The sequence below is a fragment of the Halichoerus grypus genome, chromosome 2 (genome assembly GCF_964656455.1).
Source record: "Halichoerus grypus chromosome 2, mHalGry1.hap1.1, whole genome shotgun sequence".
In the NCBI taxonomy this organism is placed as follows: domain Eukaryota; kingdom Metazoa; phylum Chordata; class Mammalia; order Carnivora; family Phocidae; genus Halichoerus; species Halichoerus grypus.
The window spans coordinates 61,484,163-61,497,836 of NC_135713.1; the positions used below are offsets into that span (position 1 = coordinate 61,484,163).

The following is a 13,674-nucleotide window of genomic DNA, read 5'->3' on the forward strand; positions in this document are numbered from 1 at the left end:
GTGTATCTTACCACAATAATAACAACAAAAGAAATCCCAGGTGTGTGGGTGCAGTTTAATATTCTCTGATGGCAAGGATTTGAATTTCACTTCAAGGAACTTACCTCTTTCTGATCCTTACTAGTTAATGGGTAGGAAGTGGGGTAAGGTGGGATTCTGTTGGGTTTCTCCAAGTAAAGCAGGTAGTTCAGTAACTCCTGGATTCCTGGACAAGGTTCTCATGGGTGGAGAATCTCCCTCCTTCCCCTTCTCCTTCCTTCCTTCCTTCCTTCCTTCCTTCCTCCCATGTTTATCAAATGCCTACCATGCACCATCCACTCTGCCAGACACTGGACACAATAATATGTGACCTGTGCCCAAATATGCTTGCATTTTCTTCCGTTTTTACTCTGTTTTTGTCAGTGTATACGCTGTTTTGCTTAATATTGATTCATGTTCCATTTATTTTCTATGTTGTTTTTTATTTTCCCCAGAGCAGAATCGAGCAGTTGCTTCTACTTTAATTTCTGATGCTTTACGAAGGCTGAGCTGAAGGCTGCACCACCAGAAGCTTGGTAAGTGTGGGTGACTGGCCTTGGCTGGGAAGCTGCTGAGAAGTTCAAGTGGGAAGGGCCCCAGAGAGTCAAGTGAGTGCTTTCAGTTTTCAGAGTCTGGCATCGTGGGAATTTGCCTGGCCTGCTGGATGGAGAGAGGCTGACTTGGATTCTGTGGGCTTGGAAAGACAGTCAAAAGACTCTTCCTTTCCCTGAAATAGCCATGCATTTGTTTAAAGACTTGAAACGGTTCTGATGCTGGAATTTCCCTCTGTGTTTATTTTCACATCTGGGTGATGGTCTTCTGCCACCGAAGGACTTTTAATGAATCACTTCAGAGATTGCTTTTAATGTTTCCCAGATGAGAGGGGGCTGGTGCTCGTCTTTCTTCTGAGGCCTTACAGGGCAGGACTGACTTGGCTTCCCGGCTGGCTGCCTGGAGCTGTCCCTTGGGGTAGGCAGACAGACATTTTTCGTTTTTCTGGGAAACCTGTTCCTGCAGAGCTCCTCATCACAGGGCTTTCTTTCCACGTGAGGAAGGGGAAAAAGGTGGACTGGAATATAAATAAAAGACATAGACTGGTTTTAATTGGTTCAAGATGTTCTAGGTTGTGCTTGCTTCGGGAGCCCTGGCAGATACCACCTCTCTGCGTTCCCAGGCTCTCATCTGCAGCAGTGGGAGCTCCAGGAGACAACAGCGGCTGGGATGGGCTTCCAGAGCACAGCTTGGGAGGCTTGGGAAGGTGTTGGCTTAGCTTAGAAGTCACTGGCTGCCAGGCATCGTTCGATGGACGCCTGTTCCCAGGGTCCTCAGCAAAGGCCAACAGTGGCTAGCGTCCCTATAACCACTTCGGGTCAATGGTTTCCACTCACCCTTAGCCTGACAGACGGGCTCTTTGTGGTCACATCCCTGCTCCGTGTCCCTCCGTCACCTCTCACCCTGACCCATACTCTGTGCTCCAGCCACATTTCACACACTCTGTTGGGTACTTTCCAGTTGCCCCCACTCCAGAGCCACCCTCCACTCTGCTCTGCCCAGCTCTAAGCCCCAGGGATTGGTACTTGGGGTTCATCATCTAGGCTCCCCTGCCCTGCCCTCTGGCTTCCCATTGGGCTTGCTGGCTGGGGAGCCCCATAGGAGAATCTGAGGGGGAAGGGAGAGAGAGGTGGAGGTATGTATTTCCTTGGCTCCCATTCTGTGGGGTCATCTCAGGCTGGCTGTGTGCCTTAGAAGTCTCAGATTGTCTTAAGGTGGCCTGCTGTATATAATTTTCTCTTTCTGTCTTCAGGTAACTGCTGCCTGCCTTCATTCTTTTGAGTCCAGGGGTGGTACGGCCCCTCGAGTCCTGCACTATCTCTTGTGGTTTCCCTACATCTTTCCATACCTTTGTCAGTCGTCTGTTTACTAAACCTTTCCTGAATTCTCTTCATTTGAGTATTCCTGCTGGCACTTAGACTGATATATACATGGTATCATTTTATACACTTGGATCTTTCCCGTGCCATTTCTTCTGCCAAGAATTCCATTCTTTGCCTTGGCTGCCTGTTGAACTACTCCATGTCCTTCAAAATTCCACTGAAATGTCACCTCTGGGAAGACTATCTTGAGTTCCTCATAAGAGTTCATTACTGCCCCCCTTGGCCTTCCATCTCTCTTTGTGGTGTCAGTCTTGTTCGTAAACCCTCCATCCCCATCCTCACCCCTTGCTAACAGACATGTCCAGACGTTCCCCTCATCAAAATTTTATAATGTTTAATTCCTTCAAAGTCTGATTCAGTGACTGTCTAAAGTGCTTGCTTCAATGTGAGGCCCAGAGTAGATGCTTAATAAATGGGAGCTCTTATCAGCCTACTTCATACTAAAGTGTGAATGGCTGTGTGGTTTAATGCATTATCCCTTCCAGGAGCAGCTTGCATTTATAAAGGACCTTTTAGAGTTAACACTCCCCCCAGTGAATCTCTAAATTGGTAGAGGGGTGGAAGGTCCGGGGATCTATCTCTGGGGCTTCTCAAATTATATCAAGTCCAAGTCCTCTCTCTCTGTAGGTTTGAGAAAACAGAGAATCACTTCAGGTGATTCAGCATACAGAGGCTGCTTGGAAAGGGGACAGGTTGCTCAATAGTGGCCTGGGGGAGCAGAGTCTGTGGAAAAAGACAGATGTGACTGGACACATCTCTGCTCAGCTAATATACCCTTCTAGTGCTATTGGAATGTGATTTTCTAAATTGTGACTGGCTGACTTTCTTCTCTTGTGGTTGAGTTTGTAATAACATAGACTATGACTCTAGTTTTGCCAAAGTGGAAAAAAATGCCATCCAATGGATTTTTATGGTGGTTCTTAAACATTTTTAAAAATATTATTAAAGATGTAGCTCAATAAGTCTTTAATGTCCTGCTTTGGGGCTGACGAGCCAAGGCACAGAGTTATGAGGCTGGGTGTGGGCAGCTGAGGGATGCTACACCTGGGGGGTGCCAACACTGGTTTAGTTGCTCTGTGCAATTTTGCCTAAAAATGGAGCTACCTATGTAAGTACAAATCCAGAGTATTTTGATCGTCCATGGCTTGGGGCAGAGATCAAAGCTAAGTGTCTCACTCCTCATTAAGTTCAAGAAGCCAGGGAACCTGCCCCGTTCCAAGAAGTCCAAATACCTCTTTCCTGGACTCTGGAGAATCACAGCTCATGTCTCAGGTGGTGCAGAGGCAGGGCTGAGTGGAACCACCTCTTGCAAAGCTGGCCCCTTCCCTGCTCTTGGAGAAGAGGGGCCGATCTGTCATAGTTCCATAATCAAGACATTTGGGGACATGTTTTATAAGAGCTTCCATGCAGCTGGTAAAATGGCAGGATTCTTGGGGAGAACCAAAAGTGTTATTTGCTGAGTGTCTTGGAGTGGTTATAGGGCAGAAAGTCTCTCAAGGGGGTGATAACCTCAGGTGAGCAACATGGAAGTCCCAGGCACTCTGTATTTGCTGCTCCCCCACCCCCCCAGCTTCTTGTGTCATCAATGTCCCGAATTCCCCCTTTTCCAGGAACTACCATATAGTCACCGTGAGGTCCGAAAACCTGGGAAGGGAGGCTTGTGAACTGCACTGCAAAGGGGCTCTGTCCTGGCCAGGAATGGCAGCTCAAGTTGACCTTCTGCTGCCTACCTGAGCTCTCCAGCCCCCCTGTGGTCATGGGCTTTACCACCCAGCGTGGCTGCGTCTACACACACCTTCGGTTGGTCTCTGCTTGCACCTCCGTACTCAGGAGATTCTCAGGAAGCATTTGTCAATGGAATAACTCTCAACTTTCACCTGGTAGGCTCTTTGTTGTCCTAAGATGCAGTTCATTTCACCTCTTCTCCTCAGCGTTTTCTTTTCTTGGGCTGGGCCCTGTCTCGGGAGGCCACTTCCGTTGGTCAGAGGGGAGGACACTCTTGCTTTGTATCTCTGGCCTCCGGATGGCATTCCTGTAATTCTAGCTTTATGGCTTCTGGTTCTTGGGCTCTGGACCTTCTCTGCACATTGCAGTGTGGAATAGGGCAAATCCCCCTTGTTTCAAAGAACTGCACATAAATATATTCAAGACATTTCAAAAATTTCCAGTCAAAATATTTTGGGAAGAACAGCCAGATTTTGTAGAGAGAAAAAAAAGGGCAGTTTAATGGGCAAAGATATTCTGAGTAATTCTACGCTTGGGTGACTGTCCAAGTCAAGAAGCTGTTCGACGAGCATTTTCAGGAATTGCAGCCTCCAGGCCAGCTTGTCGTCGGAGTGTCTTCCGTGGGTCACGTGGAGGGGCCCTGGTCATCTCACTGAATGGTTGTCCTTGCCCCACCCTCCCACGACCCCCCCCGCCCCCCCCGCCCCCTACCGCCCCCTTGGGTTTCTATATCAGGAAGGTGACCGGTGAACGTGATTTGCCTTAGGATGGTGGTGCAGGGACACAGATGCACTAAGCCCTGCTTTGGTCTTTCCTTCCCCCACACCTGGAGGCAGGAATGCCTTCCCTGGAGAGCTGTGTGCCCACCTGGAGGCAGAGGGATGAAATGAATGGCCGTGAGGAAGCCCGCACCTGCAGTTCCTGGGGCGTTCTTCCATCTCACCTGAGCACACCTGCTGCTGGTTTCTGACTTTCTATTCCCTGGCGCAGGGGCACTGGGTAAAGCTGAACCTGTGGCGGAGATGGTGAAGCTACTGGCCCTGACTTTTACATTTGTGGAGCATTCTGTTACCCGAGGGCGGTCTCTTCACACCTTTGTGCCTCAGTTTCCCTCTTCATATGGCATAATGTCTGGTGCCGCCAGTGGGAGATCATGTTCTGAAAAGGGCTCTGTCCTCACCTGACCCCATTTCCTCCCATGTCCTCAGTGGTCTCTTTTCATCTCCTGTTACTTAATTCTATTTTACTCTCAGCTGGTTGCCAATTTCTCTCCCTCTTAGATGCATGTTGATAATAACTTGAGGGGTATTTTCTTTAAAAACACCCTAAATGTAAAAGAGGATTCTGGAAGTCCAGAAGCCTTCAAGGTGCAGACGAACAAATCTCCAATGACGATATTTCAGCAGAGATTTTTTTTTGTCTTTTTTTCAAAAGGGAGTCTTTTCTAAAATGCCTTACCTCCATCCCATCATGGTGGCAGAGAGCCTTTATATAATATATATAATTTATATAATTATATAATATAGATGTCATATATAATATACTTTGCTTTTCCTGCTTAATATTATAACATCACTATATTTTCTTGTCATTAAAATTATTTTATAGGCATCTACTTTTCTAACATTTTCTTATAAAAAGTTTTCAAACAATGCAGAAAAATTGAAGGAATTTTAGAGGGAGTGCTCACATACTGGCCACTCAGAGTCTGCATGCATTAACATTTTTTAAATTTATTTTTATTTATTTATTTTTAAATTAATACTTACTTTTATTTTTTGTTCTTAAAATTTATTTTATTTTAATTTAAAAATTTTTTTTAAATTACACGCATTGGTATTTTACTGTGCACGGTTTTATCATGTTTCTCTCCATCCAGCCCTTCCTCTCTACATCCGTCCATCTGTAATTTTGGGGATGCATTTCAGAGTAAGTTGCAGCCATTAATACACACCCTCAAAAAAAAAAAAAAAAAAAAAAAAAAGGGATTAAAAAAAAAAAAAGGGGCGCCTGGGTGGCTCAGTCGTTAAGCGTCTGCCTTCGGCTCAGGTCATGATCCCAGGGTCCTGGGATCGAGTCCCACATCGGGCTCCCTGCTCGGCAGGAAGCCTGCTTCTCCCTCTCCCACTCCCCCTGCTTGTGTTCCTGCTCTCGCTATCTCTCTCTCTGTCAAATAAATAAATAAAATCTTAAAAAAAAAAAAAAAAAGGGATAAAAAATACACACCCTCAGTATATACTTCAGCATGTGTATTATTAGAGTTCACTATTTGCTTATAGTTTTTTCTGTACACACAGTAAAATGCACACATCTCAGGTGTACTGTTTGTAGACATTAATTTCTTAAAATGTCATTTCTATTTTAGTTGTGTATTTCCACACTTTAATGAACAGTTAATTAATTAACGGGGGCCAGGTGATCACTCTGTATTCCCCATTTGGAAGCTGGAGGCCTAGGCTCCTCACTTCTTCAGCAAGGAGAATTGTTGCCCCACCCGATTCCCATCCAGTGTGATCTCTCCACGTCCGGGCGAGGGAGGCAGACCCCTCTCCTATCCTCCTCCCCCTCCAGCTCTTGGTCAAGGGGGCCCAGAGCCAATTCCTGAGGCCCTGTGCTGCAGCCTGGCCTTGTCCAGCCAAACCCAGGGTGCTGACTCTGTCGCCCCTACATAGTTAAATAATTGTGGACATCAGCTACCATGCCAGCAGTTGTGAGGTCCTTCCAGTTTCTGAAGGGCTCGCCTCCATGTTCCTTCTCTCAGACCTCACTGCAGCTCAGCGGGCTACCCACTATGGCGGCGATACTGGGGCTCAGAGCAGGGAGGTCACGCAGCTTGGGACTGGGTGCAGGCCTGTGGCGTCATGTGCTGAGCTGTTCCTATGGCCCCACGGAGCTTTCACCTGCATAAATTCCCAGGCTGTGAAGTAGTGACTATGCATATCCCTAAATATATGTCATCATGACTTTCTGGGAAGTTTGATTTGGGCACACTGTTAAACTAGCTGGGGTGTGGGAGTGTGGTTGCAGACATAATGACATAATTTGCTGGTCACGTGACAGGGAGATGTATAGTCTGGTGGAAAGACCATTGGTTTTGGAGTCAGCTGATATGGGTTCTTCGTACCCAAGCTGTGTGACTTCAGGCAAGTCACTTACCAAGAACCAGTATTTTTTTGAAGGTTTACTATATGCCCAGTGGGGTACATACCTAATCTCATTTAACTCCCCTCCCAGTGCCCTACCATTATTTTCAACCTTGCTTGGTAGATGAAGAAACTGTGGCACAGAGAGATGAAGTGACTTGTCCAAGGTCACACGGCTCAGGAACCCAGACACTGCATAGCATCTGCAACATGGGGATAACCAGGCCCTCCTTAGGGGTGCCTTTGGGACTGTGAGGTCAGATATGTGAAGTTTTTTTTTTTTAAGATTTATTTATTTGAGAGAGAGAGAGAGCGAGCCTGCACAGGGTCAGGGGCAGAGGGAGAGGGAGAAGCAGACTCCCTGCTGAACAGGGAGCCCGACATGGGGCTTGAACCCAGGACCCCAAGATCATGACCCGAGCAGATGGTAGATGCTTAATGGACTGAGCCACCCAGGCGCCCCAAATGTGTGAAGTTTAATCTCCAGAGAGAAGTAAGTTTCACTCCCTGCCTTCATGGTTCAAACACAGAGGCTACAACTGGATGCCCCTGGGCCAAATTTGGTCCACATGGTATTTGCTAGAGATTTTTCTTCTTTTAACTTAGATTGTCAACACTTAAAAATTGAGAGAATGTATATAACAACATCTTTTTCCAGCTTACCTTAAAAAATCTGAATACGTGGACAGATCAGGGCCCTGTTTAGGCATGAAGCTGCTGGCTGGCTCAGAGGCAGCTGATGCTTGTTCCCTAGTTCTCCACAGTCCCCACCATTCTCTCTTGTCTCCCACAAGCGTCAGTGGCCATTTCTCATCCTGTTGCATTGTGGTTTTGCTGACACAGGCCCACTTGACTCACTGTCTGCCTGGCCCCTGTGGGCGTGTCGGGCTGTAGACAGAGCAAAGACCAAATAGCTCATGGGGCACATCCTTATTATTTTCCAGAAGGGAGCCACAGCTTGGGTCATTTGCTATCTATGAGAATCAAAGGTCAGGGTGTTCTCATGGTAGTAAACACATGTAGGTACCGAGGACTATTCGGAAGGTATTTACTTCCCAGCTAGTCACACACTGGTGGTCATACAGAGCTTTGGGTGAATGCTGTGGCTATATCTAGGGCTGTCAGTTTTGGTCTTCAGGCATTTTCAGCACACACCCCACCCTGGCCTGTAGTTTCCAGGTCGTTGCCCAGGGCATGGCAAATGTCTCTCCCTCCTGATTATGCACCCTATTCCCTAGGACTTCAGTCTGGGAGCGGCGACAGTAACACAGCATTTCCCCAAGTAAGGGCAAGCAGTTAGGTAACATGCAAGCATTTTTTTAAAATGTTAATTGTTAGGTATTTTTTTCATGAGAACTAGAAAAATGTAACTAGCACATCAAGTCTCTGATTTTATTTTATTTTTTTAAAGATTATTTATTATTAGAGAGAGAGAGAGAATGAGCAGGGGGAGGGGCAGAGGGAGAGGGAGAAATATTCTCCTTGCTGAGCAGGGAGCCCGACGTAGGACTTGATCCCAGGACCCTGGGATCATGACCTGAGCCTAAAGCAGACGCCCAACTGACTGAGCCACCCAGGTGTCCCAAGTCTCTGATTTTAAGAATATTATTGCTTAGGAGGAAGCTACGTTTTAAAAAGAGTTATTTTATCTTTTTTTTTTTTAATAGGCTCCACACAGTGTGGGGCTCGAACTCACAACCCTAAGATCAAGACCTGAGTGAGCTGAGATCAGGAGTTGGACACTTAACCGACTGAAGAATTATTTTAAAGTTGATTTACAGAGAAAAAGCAAGTAAATGCTGCTATAGGTGAAAAGTGACAGCCAAAGCATGCGGTGTTTGACTCATCAATGTCTGAAGTTTGGGAAAAACTGTGTGGGGCCTCTGTCATTCTCTCCACTGTCCTTGGGCCACGTCCAGGGACAGGAGATAGGGTCCTCTCTTATCCCCTGCTTCATCTCCATTGCTTCCGCGGGTCTGGGGCACCTTGACCTGGGCATGATGGGAAGCTTTGCTGTCCCTAATCATAGCTTCTCCTAAGTCTGTCATGTGGCCTTTGCAAATAGGCCCTTTACGGGCCCTGAAGGCAACATGCTTTTGAAACTCAAGGCAGGAAAAGACTCCCATTGTGTGTCATCTCTTCCTTGGGGTAGAGGATACAGAACACTCTGGCTGCTGCATGAACAGGGGTTATCCTGGGGTAATGCAAAATAGCAGGAGAAGAACAAAACCCTTACCAGTTAGTAGTTTTGAGGAAACAGCCCATCATAGGTGGATGTGGCAACTCTATGTATGAACAGCAGTTGTTGGAAAGAACCTAAGGATTGAATCGAGTACATGAACTTGGCTGAATTTCTTCACTTCTCTGTGGAGTAGCGTGCATACATATTCAGTAAGTGGATGCCTCTATGAGGATGGTGACAAGGATCTTTCTTCCAGTGCTGATGTTAATTTAGAGAGAAAGAGGAGTTGTATCTTGAGGTTTTGTGTTGGAGTTTTTGCCCAGGAGAATATCTTGACAGAGAACAGTCTGTTGACATGTTAACGGCCATACCCTAGGGGCACCATTTTCCTATGCCTTTGTTTGGTCTATGGGGACAGGGAACATTCTATTCTGTTGGTCATAAGGCTGGACAGTGGGAGGAGAGGGCAGCTCTAGGCACTTGGCTACTTTGTAGGCTGGGTAAAAGCCAGTGAGGACTGCCTACAGCTCTCCCACCTGGCTCCCATGCATGAATGCAGTTAGAATTTACTAAGTCCCAGTTGAGGGTCCAGTGGAGGGAAGGGGCCACATGAGCGTATTACCTTGAATGGAGATCACTAGAATTGTCACCAATGCAGTATTAACACAAAGGGCAGAAATGGCCCAAAGAAACTAGCTTGGCTTCTCCCAGAGAGAACTCCCCACTGAAAATGCATTCTTCTCTTTGGTGTGTTTTTATGTAATTTGCAGTTACTGTCCTTGATTTTGCAATGATGACATTTTCTTGTTTCTGTATTTTGATGCTCCCCTTAGTGGTTCCAAAAGGACCCTGCCCCACCAACATCTTGACCTTAGCCAGTGAGACAGTTTTCAGACTCTTGGCCTTCTGGAATTTTAAGAGAACAAATTTGGTTTTTGGTTTTTTTTTTTTAAGGCACGAAGTTTGTGGTAATTTGTTGCATTGGCCCCAGGAAAGTAGTACACATAGCTTTCCTTCATTCAGTCAGTACATCTTTGTTGTGCATCATCTGTGAAGGATCGGCCATCCTTTCTCTATACAGTGCTTCTGTGGGGGAAGGTGCCAGTGGGAGACGCCACATCCCATCCACTTATAGCTGAGTTGGTGACTGGTGGAGGAATATTCGCCTCCCTGCTCCTCAGAGGCTCGTGCCTCTTTGATCAGCAGGGCTCTGAGCCTGAGCTCAGGGGTCCCGTCTAGAAGAGGAGAAGGGCCAGGATGTCTGGGAGCTGTGAGATGGGGACACTGTTGTGTCCTGGCAGCATCTTCCCAGCCACGAGAACCAGAGCCCAGCTTGGGTCGAGCACAGGGAACTACTGCTGGCGTCTGGACGCAGTTATTGCAAAATCCAGGTTCAGTAACTGCAAATTACATTAGTTTCCTGGTACCACAAAGGTAGCAGCTTAAAAGTTAGCGGCTTTAAACAGCACAGATTTATTATTATTGTTTTTTTACGGTTCTGGAGACTGGAAGTCAGAAATCAGGCAAGGTGCTGGCCTTCTGGAGGCCTTAGAGAGGAATCTGTGTCCTTGGGGTTCCCACCTGCTGAAAGCACTTGCATTGTTTGGTGCTGGGCACTGGCTCCATCTTCAGAGTGCATCACCCCACCTCTGGTCCATCATCACATGGCCTTCTTCTCTAACTCTGACTCCCCTCGTGCCCCTCTTACACGGAGACTTGTGACTACACTGGGCCCACCGGGATACTACAAGGTCACCTCCTCATCTCAAGATCTTGAACTTCATCATATCTGCAGGGCCCCTTGTTCCAAGGTCACAATCGCTGGTCCTAGGAATTAGGACAGGGACATCTTTGGGCCTTGGTACTTAGGGCCATTATTCAGCCTACTGCCGACCCCCTTAGAGCAGAAGGTTGCCAGTGCACTTTGAGCTTCAGTAGACCTGTCCCGCAGCTCTGGAAGGTGATGGTTGGTATTCAGAGCCTGAGGCCAGCCTTTTTCTGTGTACCTGTGAACAACACCATGTGGCTTGAGGGCCTCATGTAGCCACCACTTGGCCTTTGCTGTGCACTTACCAGGTGCTGGGTAATGGGGTCTTCAGTGGCCTTTCCAGAAAAGAACATAGAAGTGTGATCATGAGATTTTGTGAAAAGCACTCAGTAATTACTGTAGGACCCAGGGAGCTGTCTGGGAAGGGTTCGAAAACACTTATGACAGATGCCTGTTGATTTTCTGTCCACGGTGCTAGAGCTGCTTCTTTTTCTGAACGCTTCCTAACTAATCTGAAGCCAAGCTGAGCATTAGTCTAAAGCCCCAGGTAAGTCCATGTTGATCAGGACTCCTGTTCTTGCTTTCTCATCTACCACCACAAGAACATTATATATAGCAACTGTTTGGGTTCCTCTAAAAAAAGATCTTGGGCCACGGTGATTACACCAGATTTAAAGGTCCATGGGGTTAATGGAAGGTGGTGGGGTCTGTAGTCACATCTTTGAGAACAACGAGTTCATAGTGAGGGGAGAGGATAGAAGGAGGGGCAGCACTGTGAATGCTGCATCTTTTTAAAGATAAGCAGCGTTTGGAAAGTGTAGATGGTAGGGCCCAAGCTATTTCTAAACTGTCATGATTGAGTGATGCTATGTGCAGGGATAAGCTAGGTAGGGAATACCTAGGCAGCCTTTACTTACAAATTAACCAGGATTGGTTGAACAGGATAGAAATATAACTGGTTTAAGCAAAAGAAAAAAAAAAGGAAAAATTTTGGCTCAAATATCTTCAAGCTCCCATAGATCGAGGCTGCCTTCAGGCATAGTTGGATCTGGGGGTCCAAATATGTCATCGAGACTCCATCTCCCCCTCTCAGTTCTGCTATCTTCCCATTAGCACCAAGGTCCTCTGGACTTGCATCCTATCAGCTAAGCAACCTCAGTGGGAAAGAACAGTGTTTTTCCCAAAAATTTCAACATAAGTTGTTGGACTGATTCCCATTGGCTTGGTTTGAGCCGTATGACCATCCTTAAACCAATTAACATGTGACCCGGAGGGTGTGACGCTCTGATTGTCTGGGTCTGGGTCACCGGTCCCTCCTGTCCTGCAGCCATGATAGGGGGTCAGACCTAACTGAAACACCAGCCCTGAGAGTGGAGGAAAGTTGGCTCCCCAAGGAAAATTGATTGCTGTTAACAGAGGATGGAGGAGCAGTGTTGGTGAGGCAGAAATAGCAGAATGTCCATGGCAACTTACAGCACTGGAAGGGCTTGTTGAAAGGCTGTTCGATTACTTTCTAGAAGGAAGGGAGCATGTGTGTTGCTGTTACAAATCTTTCTGAGAACATTTGTGTCATCATCCTTAGCCCTGATCCGCAGTTAGGGGGCATGGCCCATTAGACTTCAAGACAACTGGGGTTTATTTCACAAAGTTTACAAAGTAGAGGACAAAACACACTGGCTTTGTAAGAAGGCAAAAAACTAAAAACAAAACAAAACAAAAAAAACATTTGAAGATCCTGAAAGTTCAGAACATTATCTTTCCCAAGTGAGCTTCAGGGGACACAAAATGAACAAAAAATGTTTATTGATATATATAAACTGTACCCAGAAATACCATTCATTAAATGTATCTCCAGTGAGAGACTCTGGGAAGGTCTTAGTACTCTGGGACACTCAGGCTCTCCCTTTTAATAAAGGGAGGCTTGTTCTGGCCAGTTGTTCTGGCCATGGTCCAATGAAGCTTGCTACATTTTATCTCCCAAATTCCTGTTCAATTTCCTGTGGAATTCTTCCCTTTTTTCTTTTCCTTTCATCTTTCTTTCTTTCTTTCTTTCTTTCTTTCTTTCTTTCTTTCTTTCTTTCTTTCCTTCTTTCTTTCTTTTTCTTTTTCTTTCCTTCCTTCCTTTTTTTTTTCTTTTGAAATTGTTAAAATTCCTTTTCCAGCCTGAATCTGTTTCCTGGTTATTTATAAGAGCTGTGTGCCACCCAGAGGTGGCTGGTTTTTCAGACAGAGACATGAACATTTTGTCTTTAGTGTTCCTCCTTAATTTGAATGTGGAGTGAAATGTGACCAGACCCAGGGTTTGGTCAGGTGTCGCCATGTCTAGAGGATGACAGTTAACAGTTAGGACACTTTGCTTTGAAAGTAACAAAAAACCCAGCTCAAACTGGCTGAAATGCTACAAGGAATTTATTGGCTCAAATGTCTAGGGATTATAAAGCTGCAGGCATAGTTTGATCAGGCGTTTTTCACCTGCTTTATTCACTGATGTAATAACCTTGGCGCTTAGAACACTGTTCAGAACAGTAAATATTTTTTGAATGAAGAAAATTATTCTGACTCTGCCTTTTTCTGTGGGTTGGTTTGTGGGTGAAGAGGCAACGTCTTCTTTCTGTCTGTCTCTTCTTTCTCTCCTCTCCCCTCTGCCAACAGTGCTCCCACTTGCATTATTATTTTGCTAACTCCTCACAACTGCCCAAGGCCTCTAGCATTTTCTAGAAAAGGAAACCAAGGCTAGAACTCTGGAAGAATTTACCTTTGGACAGTCCTTTTATCCTCTTGTAGAACACTGATGGCAGCTATTTCTCTTCTAATTTCTCAGCCCGTACCTTCTGTTTATATAGCCTAAATGAGCCGCTGCCCCTCAGCCAGCAGGGTAAGGAGCTGAAATTTACTTTCTAGTGC

At 46.1% G+C, this 13,674-nt stretch overlaps 1 long non-coding RNA gene across 2 annotated transcripts in view; it reads left to right on the forward strand.

Annotated features, from left to right (window-relative positions):
* Window positions 1-13,674, forward strand: part of LOC118553353 (uncharacterized) — a 179,893-nt gene that overhangs the window by 130,419 nt on the left and 35,800 nt on the right. For both annotated transcript variants that reach the window (XR_004925986.2, XR_013445636.1), the window contains one exon: window positions 474-554. This is a non-coding gene — a long non-coding RNA (uncharacterized LOC118553353). The remainder of the gene's footprint in view (window positions 1-473; window positions 555-13,674) is intronic.